At 45.6% G+C, this 16,106-nt stretch overlaps 1 non-coding gene across 1 annotated transcript; it reads right to left on the bottom strand.

Moving 5' to 3' along the window:
* Positions 1-12,086: 12,086 nt before the first annotated feature.
* LOC133047896 (U6 spliceosomal RNA) lies at positions 12,087-12,193 on the bottom strand. Its single transcript, XR_009690898.1, has one exon. It is a non-coding gene; the product is annotated as a U6 spliceosomal RNA (small nuclear RNA).
* Positions 12,194-16,106: the final 3,913 nt, after the last annotated feature.

Genomic DNA, 16,106 nt, shown 5'->3' with positions numbered 1-16,106 from the left:
TGTTTGAAGAAAACGTTTTCCACGTGTGTGCCTGTCCACGCAGGCTGCGGCCGAGACCTGAGAGTTCTCTGAACACAGAGATTCTTTCAAAGGAGACAGAGAAACTAGTCGTGTACAGACTTGAGGGAGCTCCCACTTTTGCCCATTGATTGGTGACTTGTTGGGCTTCCCAGCTGGCGCTAGTGGTAAAGAACCTGCCTGCCAACGCAGGAGACATAAGAGACGTGGGTTCGATCCCTGGGTTGAGAAGATCTCCTGGAGAAGAAAATGGCAACCCACTCCAGTATTCTTGTTTGGAGATTCCCATGGACAGAGGACTCTGGCGAGCTACAGTCCTGGGGTCGCAAAGAGTCAGACGCGACTGAAGCGACTTAGCATGTACACACACATAGCCACTGAAATCTGTACAGAGCATTTCTCACTGAAGGGCAAGCAGTTGACACGGTGCTGGTGTTTGCAGAGCCAAATGTCAAAAAGAGTGAAGAGACAGAGAAGGTGGTCCTGCTCTCCTTCCTTCCTCTTAGGGTGGGGTACATATTTTATAAGCAGTGGGGAAATTCTGCTAGGACTATTCTCCATGTGGTTTTAGAAATTCCAAATAAAGGTGTCTCTGGGACTTTTCATACCATTTTCTGCAGCTGAATCCAGTTTGTATTGTCATTCAGTCCACTCTGAGTACAAGTCAAACCTGACTTTGCAAACAGCTAACTTTCACTCCCACACAGGGTTCTAAAGCTTGGATTTCTTCCTCTCGTTTCTAAAACACAGTTTGAATGTCTTTGTTGGAGCTTTAGTATTTGGGGTCTGGCTGAAGCAAAATGAAATGGCATCATGCTGGCTAGAGTTGAGCATTCAGCATGTTAGAAAAAGTCTTGAGAGAGCGGGCAGCAGGAATAGACAGGCATCTACGCTCGGCAGGCCATCAAAGGGACAGAGAGAGCCAAGCCTCAGAAGAACCCCAGGGATCCACATGACGATTGGTAGGGGCCAGCAGAGGGAAAAGCTTTCTTGGGGCGACTGTTCCAGAACTTTCCACGGGTACACAAAGGGACCCTAGAAGCTGATCTCTGACTCGAATATTGCTGCATCAAACCAGCTTTCAGAGACTGTTTAAAATGGGTCTCTGGAGACTTCCCTGGTGGTCCAGTGGTTGAGACTGCTCTCGGTGCAGGGGATCCAAGATCCCCCAGGCTGCACGGCATGGCCAAAAAATAATTAATTAAATAAAAGCTAAAGTAGAATGAATCTCGGCTGCTCCTTTTGCTCCTTGCTGCTCTGGTTTGCATGCAGGGTTATGGGATTGGGGTGGGAGGGGAGGGAATGGCTCCAGTCCAGCGCCTGGCCTGAAAGGGATGGATCAGAACATGAAACCGATGCCCAGGTCTTAGGAAGGAAAATTGTGCTGTGTGATCCATACCAGAGTGAGACACCAGGAGGGCCTGGCAGGCAGCATGCCACAACAGTGGCCGGATAAAGGAGTTCTCTAAGGGCCCCGGCCATGGCAGGATGTCACCTGTTGCCTGGACACCAAAGGGCAGGCAGCTGAGCTGGGAACTCTGAGAGGCCTGATAAGGACCAACCCTCCCTGCCGTCGTGCGGGTCACGTCTCTCCCAGCCGGGGCTGTCACGCTCCTACACACATCTGAGGAGGGTCAGGTGAGGCGGGAACGAATGCAGCCTGTGAGTAGAAGGATGCTGATGAAGTGGGGGAAGGTGCCCCCACGTTCCCAATGGGGGTGAAAGAGAACAGTTGCTTCCTCAGTGGTGGATAAGAACATTTTTGCTCACATGCTCAAGAAGAGATTGGACGATTCTTAGCAAACCACTAGATGTTAAAGAAACCGTGGATTTGAATACCAATGGTTTTAAAAGGTAAAATTAGCTGACCCCCTAGAAAAAAACTGAGATGAGGTAGGAAGATGCCTACCTATTTAGAGAATTTGCTGGAAGAGATTTCAAAGGGTTATTGTTGTGTTTTGTTTCCAGTAATAACAGCTCTATCAGAAGCAATGAAACTATGAATAGAAATAATAATATGTAGTAATCCCATCACAAGGAGAATGTTGAAAGCTCATAGTCCCATTTCTTTTTGGTCCAATTTTAGATTTCCCTACAAAAGAGAAATAACAAGGACTGTGGCAAAAACTCTTTTTCTCTTGTCTTGGAAAAACATTTACTCCATAATTATAATTTTTGATTCCATACTAATGAAGTGAGATGGATGCAGGGGTAGTTGAAATTCACAGCTAATTCATAAATATTATCTTGCCAAGAATTTCAGCCTCGCTCCAGCAGACCTTTATATATAGAGCGCTGAACTAAGCTAACCTGTTTTGGGCTTGGAGGCTTTAGCGTTCTTTGTGCCTGATGTTGGGTGAGCTGACACAGAGGAGAATTCAGCACAGTCATGGCGATCTTGTTTCAGCTAAAGACAGACTCTGTTAGGGATTGTTCTGGGTGTCAGGAGGCCTCGGTGGGCGTTACAAGAGGCTGAGCCCTAGAGTCAGTGGTTAGGAAATCTGAGAGGGTGGGGCTGTAATTAATTCTGCAGAGGTTGGCAAAATTCCAATTCAATTCTGTGTGTGTGTGTGCACGCGCACACTCGCTAAGTTGCTCCAGTTGTGTCCAACTCTTTGCTACCCCATGGACCATAGCCTGCCAGGCTCCTCTGTCCATGGGATTCTCCAGGCAAGAATACTGGAGTGGGTTGCCGTGTTTGTCTCCAGGGGATCTTCCCAACCCAGGGATCGAACCTGAGCCTCTTACGTCTCCAGCATTGGCATGTGGATTCTTGACCACTAGTGCCACCTGGGAAGCCCAATTCAATTCTAAGTGAAGTGAAGTGAGTGAAGTCGCTCATTTGTGTCTGACTCTTTGCGACCCCATGGGCTATAGCCTAACAGGCTTTGCTGTCCATGGGATTTTTCAAGCAAGAGTACTGGAGTGGGTTGCCATTTCCTTCTCCAGGGGATCTTCCCGACCCAGGGATCGAACCCAGGTCTCCTGCATTATAGGCAGACGCTTTACCCTCTGAGCCACCAGGGAAGCCCAATAAATACTTATTCCCAACAGAGGCTGTAATCCTATAGTCTTTCCTGACCTGAATTAGTCCAGAACAGGTACCAGTCCATTAGGGACCACCCCTGTAGTCCATGGGCTGCCAAAATTGTTCAAGCTGGCCAACCCTAAGTCTGCTCTGTGGCTTACCCCACCTTCCCACTCCTTTCCGAATAAACCCCTGACGTTGGGTAAGCTGACATAGAGGGGAATTCAGCAGAATTCATGAAACATGAATTAGTAACTTATTTTCCAGGGCCTGGGCCACGCTCTGCCCAGTCCTCTTCTCTCTGGATGGACCCTGGTTCTTCCCCACATGGCCCTGTGTGGCTTGGTGTGCATCCTTTTCTAGGGATCTGCCAGGGGACCTTCCCGACCCAGGGATCAAACCTGCATCTCTTACGTCCTCCTTTATTGGCAGGTGAATTCTTTACCACTGGCACCACCTGGAAAACCCAGAAACCTCTTTATACTGCCCATTGTTTATAATAAAAGAGAAATCACCCTAAGTCATCAGCTTTAGCAGATTTGCTAAGTAGGGAATGTTACAGTCATACGATGCATTACTTAGCAATCATCCGACATGGCATTTCATGCCATGTGATAATAAAAATAATAGCATATCACTAATTTAAGAAATCAGTTAATTAAATGGTATTATGGTATATTCCTTTTTCATAAAATAGACATAGACATATACATGGAGATTAAAAACTGGAGATATCTCTGGGTCATGACATCATACTTATCTTGTGCGAATGTGTTTATTTTTCTTCATTTTCCATGTGCTGTATAGTAAATGTGCATTGGGCTTCCCAGGTGACTCAGTAAAGAATCTACCTGCAAGTGCCGGAAACATGGGTTCAATCCCTGGGTCAGGAAGATCCCCTGGAGAAGGGAATGGCTACTCTCTCCAGTATTCTTGCCTGGAGAATTCCAGGTACAGAGGAGCCTGGTGGGCTACAGTCCACGGGGTCACAAAGAGTGCTCAGACATGACTGAGCCCAATGCACGAAACATGTGTCAGTAGTTTAACTTAATTTCCAGTACATAGATTGCATTGTCCCTATAGCAGCAAGATGCACAATGAGACGCCCCTCCTCCAAAGGCTGGGGAAGTTCCACACAGGGGTTTTGTGAATGGTGGGAGCTGAATAACCCCAGGCAGTCTGGCCTAAAGACAAAGCCTGGTGGAAGTTTGTTTCTAAGCCTCACCTGCTAGTGGGTGAGAGGCTCTGGTACCAAGCTTCCTGGCTCAGGCTTCATGGCTCCAGGTGATCGGAGGCTCCCCTGGCCACAGGGCTGTTATTAGAAGTGGGCAGGGATGGATGATGCAGTAGCGATGCTCCAGCTGGTGTAGAGAACTCATAATTAGCAACAGCGGGGTTACAGAGCCAGGAGACCAGAGAGAAAGAAGGGGAGAGAAACAACCACCAAGGGCAAGAATAATCCACTCACCATATCATCACTCCCTTAATAATCAAGCAGTGATGTGCTTACATTAAATACTCTCTTTAGAAAAATCTGAATGCAATGGCTATGATAAAATACAATAACTTGTGGAAAGGGTGAACACAAGAGCAAACAGTAGTTAATCCATCTACAAGGAAAGGAAATCAACATTGATCAATTCAAGTTGAGATCTCTGTTTTCATGAGAAAACCATTCTTTCTTTTTCAAATTTAGGGATGAGAGTAGCACTGCCTGCCATTTTCAATTCCTCAAAAACACGCAGAGGAACACAAAACATGGAAAACTCAGGTGCATTCGAAACAAAAGCCCAGAAAACATTTGTTGCGTGTAACTAAAGTCATGTGATGTTTTTATAACTATGAAGAATTATTATTACAGTGTGGGTACCCCCAAATTTTAAGTCTGCTCTGTTCACAAGACAGCTGCTTCCTGACAAATAACCTGCGACAATTTCATAACACGGAGTTCGGAAACCTCATTAGACCACACGCGTGGTGCAGCTGAAGCCCTCAGTGGTTTCTGAGGGTTTGTGAAAATGTAATTAGGCAAACCACAGGTGTCTGCAAATGCGGTGCTTTTGCTCCAGACGGGTGGGTGGCATCTTGGGGGATGCCCCAGAGTTTTCACGGGGACGAATCACTCTCAGTGTCAGCAATGGGAACAGACACCTAAGATGGTCTTTTTGCTCTTGCAGGAGAAAGGACTGCCAACAGATGGATTAAAGGATGAATCAATGCCAGCTTTGGTTATGTCCCTGTGTGTGGCAGAAAATGCTGATGGGAACTGGGACACTGTTTATGCTACGAAATGGGACCAATTGTGGTCACTGATTCCTGGGCCCTTGCAGGACATTTCTGTAGGACTGACTATAGGATCTAAGCAGAAAATACCATCTCACCCCTGGTAGAGGTCAATCCCGGTGCTCCTCCATAAAAGCAGCCCATTGGCCATCCTGATGGCACCAATGGTGAGGTCTCTGATGGATGCTCCATCTACTAGCTGGTGATGCTAAGGTAATAGGAGGAGGCAGATGAAGTACCAACATGCTCTCTGGACCACGGAAGAAGCATCCCCAGGAAAGGGAACCACTGAAATGTTCTACCATGGGGGAAAAAAACAGAAGCTTTGGAATCTGACAGATCTAAGCTTGGGCTCTGGGTACACCATCTACCACTTTTGTGACCTGTTCAGAAGTATTTATTTGCATGCTTATTTGGAGTTGCAAAGAGTCGGACACGACTGGGTGACTGAGAGTTTCGTATGGCTGAGCCTCACTTCTCGCTTCTGTAAAACTGGAGAAATAATATTGTCCTTCTGGCATTTCAGTGAGGATTAAATGATATGACATGTGGAAAGATTATTTTGAGATATATTAGTTGATGTATGCTCCCAAATTCCCTCTCTCTTACACACAACACACACACACAGACACAACCACACACACACTTTTTAATCTCAAAGCAAAGCAACTGCAGCACCTGCCCCCTCCATGTCTTTCTTGTCTGGGTGTGCACATGGAGGTGACTGTAGAGGTCAAGTTGTGGCCGGGTGGGTCTGGATACTTAAGACCCAGGCCAGCCCCCTGGGTCGTTTGTGCCCTAAAATAGTGGATCCTTCCTGCCCTAGAAAGAGGTTGGTGGAGAGGGTAGGGGCCCCAGAAATAATGTGGAGGAAGTGGGCAGATCTAGAGGGACGTATCAGAGAGGGTTCCAAAGTGGAGGGATGCCCGTGGCTGCTGCCCCCTGGGAGGGACAGGGGACTGGGAGGAAGTTCACGCCCGAAGTAATGGAGAAGAGCTGTCTTTGCCTGAGATGATGTTTTCTGCCATTGGGCAGAATGGGGCTGAAAAAGAGGCTGAGTTCTAGAATAATGAAGCCTGCTCACTGTCTTGCATACTTGAGTGAATGGCCAGATGATGCAAACCGGCTCTGTATTCAGAGTTGATGGTGCTCCGCAGACTTTGCATAAAGCATGGCTGCTATCACTCTGCCAACCGGATTGCAGTGAGTTACTGTGGCACCCACCCCAGCAGCCTGATTGCCAGGAACTGGTCTCAAGACGTTCCATGAAGATATGCCAGGGTCCCTGGGAACACGGATCGGGCACCACCCCTGCTTGTGGCCTGGTGGTCAGCGGTGTCCCCCAAGCCTACCTGCAACCTGGCCCTCTTTCTCGTCTGTGTCTCTCTGCTCCTCAAGGGATTCATTCCTGCTGCAGAACATACGTGCGCGGGTCTGAATCCCATAGTCACAAAGTCACGTGTGTCAAAATGAAACTTGATTTCTCTATAAACGAAGATTGTGAGCCCCATTTCCACACACGGCAGAAAACTTGTTATTGCTGATTGAAAAGAATGTGTTCGAAGGATTCCTTGCTGTATTTTGGGTACATCATTTGGATGTTCTCCTTTCCCTTCTCATCACCTCTCCCCACAGGTCCTCTAAGAATGCTTGAGCTTCAACAGCAGGGAGCATGTATTTCTTCTTTATTCAGCTCGGTTCAATATGGTCACGGCTAATGTCACATCCATTCGAACATTTTCCCTTGAATTCTCCCATGCTTGGTCTACTGCTGAGGGCCCCCTGTTCTACTGAGTTTTGGTCTTCAGGTTGACCCAGGTCACTGCGTGTCATCTTGGTACTGTTGTTGCTATTGTTTAGTAACTAAGTTGTATCTAACTCATGGCGACCCCATGGACTGTAGACCGCCAGGCTGCTCTGTCCATGGGATTTCCCAGGCAAGAATGCTGGAGTGAATAGCTATTTCCTTCTCCAAGGGATTTTCAAGATGTGGGGATTGAACCCTAGTTTCCTACATTGGCAGGTGGATTCTTTACCAAAGAGCCACATGGACAACTCTGTGTCATCTTAGCCATGCTCAAAACCACAAGATCTCTTCAAGGGCCCCCTGCCCACCAGTCCTTCTTGGGGATACTTGGGTCTTGGAAATCTTTTTCATTTTTAAACTCTTTATTAAATTTGTTACAATATTGTTTCTGTCTGTGATTTTTTTTTTTTTTTTTTTGGCCTTGAGGCATGTGGAATCTGAACTCCTGGACCAGGGATTGAACCTGCAACCCCTGCATTGGAAGGCAAAGTCTTAACCACTCGACCATCAGGGAAGTCCCTTGAAAATCTTTTGGATAGGCATCCTGCATTAGCTTATGAAAAGCTACCTCCCTCCTAAAATCTCAGTGGCTTGTAATAATAAAGGTTTATTCTCACTCACATTACATATCAACTGAGACTTTGATCAATGTCCTCTTATCATTGGGATCCAGGCAAAAGGGGTAGCCTCTATGAGTGCAAATATTTTGAGCAAATAATACAATCGACTGGACTCCCTTACTGCTCTGGAGTTGGGAGAGGTTTGGAGCAGAAAAGAGGTACATGTTCAGCTCCTCTGCTTAGAATACCTGCTCTACTGAATACCAGCTATTCCTTGTCTGTGGGCTACCAGCCTTCACTTCAAGACCATCTACTTTTCAGGCTCTACTGCTCAGATGCCCCTAGCCTCAGGTGGTCCATTCTCTCTCCCCCTTGAGTCTAGCCCAGAGGGTCTGGGAGAAGGAGCCTTCCCCAGGCATCCCTGGCCACACATGCCCTGGCCATGCTCTGCTTTGGAAACTTCCCTCCCATCAGCTGCTCCATCTTCTCTTTTGGCTTAGAGCACTGCTGAGATGTCACCGCCCCACTCCCCCCATTCTCTCTGACTTCTCCCAGTCAGCAGGGCTCACAAGCCCTTCTCTGCCTCCAAACAACCTAGCTCTGGCAATAGATATCCTCAGCCATCAGCATCTCCATTATCAGTGAAAAAAGTTTTATTCAGACATCCAACTGATGTCTTTGTTCTTGGTGTGTCTGCCTTTCCCCAATGCAGAGGGTGTCACTGATGGAACAGATTGAGGGTGAACACCACAGGAGACAATGTGGGGGGGAAACAGTTCTTATTTTCTCAGAACTTGATCCTGCCGTGCTTTCCATCAGGCTTTATTGAAATTTCAAAGATAGCAGAAGAGCATGACGATGGATGACTTACACCGACCCAACTTCCTGGGCCTTCACTCCCCCGGCTGGTGGCCACACAGCTGCACAGCGCCAAACTCACTCCTGGCCCCAGGGAGTTGAAGAGGTTCCTCTTCTTCCTCTGGCCCTGTGTTTTCTGCTCCAGGAGAGGCCCCCTGCTGGGTGAGTGACAGCAAGATCATCAATAGAGGGAACCCTTTATCCTCACTCCTTAAAGGTTCCTCTGACCCTGTGTTCCTGACAATAGAATCATATCAGTCTGACAATAAGACAAGTGCCAAAGTCTGGGTTGTTAAGTCTTAAATAACAATTTATGAGAGATATGGGGACTTTCTAGGCAGTGCAGTGGTGAAGAACCTGCCTGCCAATGCAGGAGAAGCAAGAGACGCAGGTTCTATTTCTGGGTTGGGAAAATCCCCTGGAGGAGGACATGGCAACCTATCCCAGTATTCTTGCCTGGAAAATTCCATGGACAGAGACGCCTGGAGGGCAACAGTCCATGAGGTCGCAGAGAGTCGGCCATGACTGAACTCTCTCTCTCTCTCTCACACACACACACACACACACACACACACACACGAGATACAAATAGCTCAGTTGGTGTTGCATGATGCTCAGATTAGCTAGTCCCTACTAAGTGTTTCTCATACCTAGATAGCATATTAAAAAGCAGAGACATTACTTTGCCAACAAAGGTCTGTCTGGTCAAGACTATTGTTTTTCCAGTGGTCATGTATGGATGTGAGAGTTGGACTGTGAAGAAAGCTGAGTGCCAAAAAACTGATGCTTTTGAACTATGGTGTTGACTCTTGAGAGTGAACTATGGTGAAGACTCTTGAGAGTCCCTTGGACTGCAAGGAGATCCAACCAGTCCATCCTAAAGGAGATCAGTCCTGGGTGTTCACTGGAAGAACTGATGCTGAAGCTGAAACTCCAGTACTTTGGCCACCTCATTGGAAAAGACCCTGATGCTGGGAGGGATTGGGGGCAGGAGGAAAAAGGGATGACAGAGGATGAGATGGCTGGATGGCATCACCGACTTGATGGGCATGGGTTTGGGTAGACTCTGGGAGTTGGTGATGGACAGGGAAGCCTGGCGTGCTTCGATTCATGGGGTCGCAAAGAGTCAGACACGACTGAGCCACTGAACTGAACCTAACTAAGAGTTTTTCCATCAATGTTTCAATAAACCTCAGAATCCAGGTCACTTAGGGTCCATTTATTACTACTTAATTAGCCTCGTGGCCATCTCTGGACCAAGCCCCTCCTCCCACTGTTACCGGGCCACTTATCATCCCTCACCTGCCATGCCTCCATCTCTCACTGCTGAAGTCTCATCTTTTAAAAAATTACATTGTAGGCATGCTGCTGTCTTGATCAATTTCAATGTGCCATGTACGTGCTGACCTCTTTTTTAAAGCCCTAGCCTTATGAATCCTGCACTGCTGTAAAGGCTCCAAGTCCTTCTTCATAAAACCCTAAAAGTGAACTCTTTTTTCTCTCTGTTCTGAAAAAAAAGCAACTAAGAAATAATTAGTGAAAAATTAGCCAAGCAAGTGACCTCTGGGGCTAAGCATAATTTTTCTGTCCTTATGGGTCCCCAAGAGCAATTGAATTAGAATTATTCTAATCATCATTCTGAAGAGGCTGCAGCTCTAGGGTGAGGGACTGATATCTGATGCCTGGACGGTGGCTGGTGCCCTCCATCCACTGAACCCAGGAAGCTAATAAGGGATTTGATAGCTCCTGGCTCCCACCCACTTGTTTCATGCAGAAGAACCAATTACCATCATTGGTGACTCCGTAACAAGGAGTGAGGTGATACAAGCTACAACCCAAGACTACCAGTTCATCTTCCTTTCCATCCATTTCACAGTCATGTGGGCTTTCTGTTTTTAAGCACGAGCAAGATGTAACTCACTTATAATTCTTTACAGATTCAAGTCAGGGTATTTTTATTCTACTCAAACAGCACCATTGTTGGGCTGCAAATTCAATTGAAGGGTTTGGAAATCGACAAGAAAAATAATTGTCTGTTATTGTTAGCTCATCTTACTTCTTCTTAGAGTGGCTTCTTTTTGGAAGACAGAAGGACTGGTTTTGAATACACCTGCTCTACTGGACTGCACAAAAGGAAATTAATGTCAAGTGTGACAGCCAATCCCTCGCCCATCTCGGTTTTTAATATTCCACGAGCACCATCATTTTTCAAGATTGTATTCATAAGGAAGATTTCAGAGTGCTGATGTCCATGTAATTCTTATAGATGAATGGATACTTTTCAATTTAATAACACCTTACATTTAAGCTGGCGTGGGTCGTCTTTAATTGCTCAGCAGGCTCTCGTCTGTTCCTCCAACTTTCCCTGGAAACAGGTGGAGGTGTCCTTCCTGTTACACAGCTGAGCCATGCAGGATGAGTCGCAGACAATTTAAGAGCTTCCATGGCTGATTAGGGCTTCCCTAGTAGTCTAGTGGTATAGGACCTACCTGCCAATGTAGGAGACGTGGTTTCAATCCCTGGGTCAGGAAGATCCCCTGGAGAAGGGAATGGCAACCCACTCTAGTGCTCTTGCCTGGGAAATCCCATGGACAGAGGAGCTTGGCAGGCTCCTCTGTGGGTCACAAGCAGCTGGACATGACTTAGTGACTGAGCACACACACCGTGGTTGATTAAGGGCCAGATCCCACTAGAACTTTGAGTTAAGGGCCAGAACTCCCATTACCTTATCATGCATATGAAAGAGCACTGGATTTGACACCAGAAGACTTGGTTTTAAACCTGAACTTGCTGTTTATTACACTCGTGGCTGCTATTTCACTGGGTGGTTGTGTGGCTAAGTGAGTGCATGAAGGTAAAAAATATGCCACGAATGTGGGCTTCTGTTCCTCTTGTGAATACCAACAGTCTGCCCACGTTGAGGGCAGGAGAGGGCCTCCTTTCACTTGGGGGCTGATTTCAGAAAGTCCTATTGGGTGTGTCTGCCTTAGCAGTTCTCACCTGGGGAGGGCAGTCTCTGGAGACGCTTCTGGTGGCCACAAATGGAGGGCGGGGTTCCTGGCATCTAGCGAGTGGAAACCAGAGATTCTGCTAAGCATCCTACAAGGTACAGGACAGCCCCCCACAAAGACTCTTCCAGCCACAAGCGTGGATGTTGAAGTTGAAAACTCCTCTCAACGAGGGCTTCTTGTTTCTTTAAATGTGTTTTATTCAAGTATAGTTGATTTACAGTGTTAATTTCTGCTATAGAGCAAAGTGATTCAGTTATACATATATATATTCTTTTTCATATTCCTTTCTAGAATGGTTTATCACAGGATACTGAATGTAGTTCCCTGTGCTGTACAGTAGGACCTTGTTGTTTATCCATCCTACATATAATAGCTTGCATCTGCTAATCCCCAACTCCCAATCCATCCCATCCCCAGACCCCTCCCCCTTGGCAACCGTAAGTCTATTCTCCATGTCGGTGAGTCTGTTGCTGTCTTGCAGATATGTTCATGTGTGCTGTATTTTTTTTTTTCTTTCTTTAAAAAATATGGAACGCTTCACGAATTTGCGTGTCATCCTTGCGCAGGGGCCATGCTAATCTTCTCTGTATCGTTCCAATTTTAGTATATGTGCTGCCGAAGCGAGCACGTGTGCTGTATTTTAGATTCCACACGTGAGTGATATCATAAGGCATTTGTCTTTTAAACTAGTGCTTCTTAACCTGAGACCCGCAGATTCAGAGATGGGCCGTGGGGATCTAGGAATGCACCTAAACATTATAAGGTCTGCCTGACGCAAGTGTCCATGACCATCAGTGGATGCTCAGAGAGGTCTATGGTTTCAGATCAGTTCTCATCCTTGCTCTAGCTGTGTTGTGATACAACGTGAGACTGCTCCTTACATGGGGGTTTGTGTCTTCACTGCTTTGGGGGATTTGAGATGGACCAAGTAATGAGCAAGACAATGAAAGATGCCCTGGAAGATCCAGCAGACCAGGGGGTGGCCATTGCGGTTCAGTAGAGAGCGGGTGGTGCTGGGAGAACTCCTCCTCTCTCCAGACGTCTTTGCACTTTGTCCAGGTTAAGTCAGAATGAGACTCGCAAGCGTCTCTGAGTGACCCGCTCATCAGATGAGGAAATACACTTTTCTAGGCAACAGACTACTATCCAACACATCTTCCTCTGTTTGCTGAACAACAGCCTGAGAAGTTTACTTGTGTCGCCTCATTTGACATCATGCTACTCCCACGGTCTAGTTTGTCCCCCACCCAGACCAGATCTGACTCTCTTTCCAGAAGAAGTTAGGAGCCCTGGGAAATCTAAACCTTCAGACATTCAGTTAAAGGACCAGAAAGCAGATGTTGTCACAGTGTGAAAGATTCAATCCTTTGCTAGGACAATGTTTCATAACCTAATAAATTATACCGACCGATGGGAGCCTGATGAAATTATGAATCTTCCCTGCAGAAAACTGCTCATGGAGCCCCCGCACCTAACACTGCCGTTTCAAGATGGCAAGCGTTGTGTTCTCTCTGGTAGGCAAGTAATTACGTCTGGATGAAAGCCTGCCCAGGCTTCTTTGTCATTGTACCCTGCAATATTTATTTCATAAGATCTTGAATTCACTGTAGCCCTTCTCTAGCTTAACTTTCTAAATTGCCCTCCTAGACTTTTAGGCAGTAGGGGGAAATAAGATAGAAAAGGATAGTTCAGGCCAGCTTTCAGACAGAACACTTTATTTGAATGGCTATGGGCTGCTAAATTGGAATCCATTTTTCTTCTCTAATCTCTATGCATTGAACATGTCCAAAATACAAATAGTTATTGTGAGCATTATTGCCCAGTTCATATTGTTTCCAGTGGGGCATGAATTCTGTGGGTGAAAATAGCCTATTTCTCTCTATATATCTCTTGATTATGACTCTGAAAAAGTCCTCGTGGTAGATTATAATCCTTACCTTCCATTTCATTCTGTGTTATTATGCTCAACCCTGGAACATAAAGGAAGTTTACTGCAAATGAGACGGTTATGAAACTTTTTTAAAAAGACAATATTAATGTAAAGGAAATCCTTTAAGGAAAAATTTTTTGAAAAAGCTAGCCAGACCTTCATATGGAAAATGGATAAAATCAAGAAGCACTAATGGGTGAAAGAGTTAATCCTATCACAGCTGAAAGTAATCACACTGTCTTACAGCCACTCTGCTGTCTCCCTGGTCTCAGCCCAGCTTCTAATTCAAATGCCCATTTACAAAAGCCATTGGCTCAGGGGGAAGCAGTCCTGGGAGCCGAGGTGCTCGCCCTTCAGGGTAGATATGGGTTTATTGGTTGTAACAATGTGGCTCTGACCCATAGTCCCCTGTAAGCATGAACTGAAAAAATTGTTTCTCCAGGGCTTTCAATACAATATTTATCTTGGGAGCAAAACTCATTCAGAGACCCTGAAAGAAAAATAAGCTGTCATCCTCTTGTGCACATTGGTAATGCAGGTGAAATCAGGGCTCCCCACACGTGGAGGGCTTGCCCATATCCTAAAGTCTATCGTTAGTTGGCATTTGCAGGCTAACCTCATCAGGTTGATCAATTCCAGCGGACTCAGACACAGCCAGTTAAAGGAGCAGACAGACAAGCACTACAAATCTGAAAGGAAATACTTCCCATGTGTCAGAACATTCTAGAATCCAGGAAACCAGTCTGGCTCTGAGATACTTGGAATAAAGTTGGTTATGATTTAGTGCTGAATAAGCGTGAAGTCTCAACTCTCTGAAATCATGAAACATGATGAAGAGAACAGACTCTGCAAAGAGAAAACCAGGATTCAAAGGCTGAGCCTGTCACCCCTGTGTGTGGATGGAGGGCAACCCACTGAACTCCTTGGGACTGGTTTCCTCATCTGCCTACTGAGGTCTGTACACTGTATTATTCAAGTTGTTGAAATTTAAGTGACATAATATATGTAAATTATGAAATGTTATGGTCAGTGCTCAGAATAATCCCTCATTCAACAAACATCTACTTTGTGCTTATGGGCCAGGGACTTAGCATTTGGGAAACAACAGTAGGCCAAGGACAGAAATCATGCACACACATACAGACAAAACACAGGCATGCACACACAATCACAGAAGCTCATGGAGTTCACATTTTTTTTTAAAAAAGTTTATTTATTTGGTTGCACTAGGTCTTGGTTGTGGCACAAAGGATCTTCCATCTTCACGGCAGCATGCAGGATCTTTAGTTGTGGCATGTGGGACCCAGTTCCCTGATCAGGAATTGAACTCAGCACCGAGTTGGGAGAATGGAATCTTAGCCACTGGACCAACAGGGAGGTCCCAGAGTTCACATTTTATAGCCAATCCCCAATAAATGTTCTCATTTTATAGAAAACACTCAATACATAGTTCTATGAAAAATCTAATTGATTTTTTTTCATCACACGTGCCATATGCATTCCAGAAAGCCTAAATCCTGTTTGTTCAGAAACATTGCACAGAGGTTGTGAGCACCTTGAGAGGATGTTCTTGGTTTTCTAATGAACCCCTTCTCTTCCCCGACAGCTTAGATGCTGCTTCAACCACTCCATCAGCAGTGGCCGAGGAACCAGAGACCGGGGACCACACAGAGAACCTCACGAGGCCCCGCTCAGGACAGAGGCCCTGCCAGCACGGGGCCCTGCCCTGGTCACTGTAATTGCAGCGGGTACAAGTTTTTGGCTTCAATGTGACACTTGAGCTGGTCCGTCTTGATTGTGATGGCCCCTCTTGACCTTCAGCGCAACTTTGTCCCCGCTTAGCGTGTGGAACCATGAATAAAGGCATTGTTGGGGCCTCAGACTGTGGGACTTGGAACGGCTGGCAGGTGAGGGTTCAGCCGATGTCTGTCTCCAGCCGGTCACAGAGGTGACATCCAACACCTGTGACACTGCTGTCCCTCGTCCCAGGGGTAACGGACCAGGCAAAGTCGCTGACCCCTCCTCCAGTACGTTGCAATTTCCTACCACTAATCTCCTTCACATTTAAGAAGGCATGCACAGCTATGCAAATTAGCAGAGGCTGATCAGCTCAGGATTTGAACGAAATTGAGCTGATCTAAAATGAACTAATGGACAAGGAAGAACTTAACTGAAAATTTAGAACACACTCCACAGCCTGCCACCAGGGAAAGAAAGGTTTAAAAAAAGGTAAATACATAAAAAAAGGAAAAATTATATATATACATATATTATAAATATTTAATGATTAAAATATTTGTATGATGGTTTTTAAGCTACCTGTAAGGTATAACAATATTACATTATGATATATATTGCATTATTACATTATATCTTTATAGATATGTACATTATACATATATCTATATATACACATATGTACATATCTGTTTAAATTATGGAAACAATATACAACTTTGTTATATGAACACAATCTACACTAACATGAATCATTTAAAATAAAATTTATATGGTTCACTTTTGAAAATGATATATTCATGATAATTTTTAAATGACATAATGAAAAAAATAAAATTATACATTTATAGGGCTGAGAGGCAAATCAATTAAC

The sequence above is a fragment of the Dama dama genome, chromosome 27 (assembly GCF_033118175.1).
Source record: "Dama dama isolate Ldn47 chromosome 27, ASM3311817v1, whole genome shotgun sequence".
NCBI classification, from domain to species: Eukaryota; Metazoa; Chordata; class Mammalia; order Artiodactyla; family Cervidae; genus Dama; species Dama dama.
The sequence above is the reverse complement of the archived record's forward strand: the minus strand, read 5'-3'. Positions and strand labels throughout refer to the sequence as shown.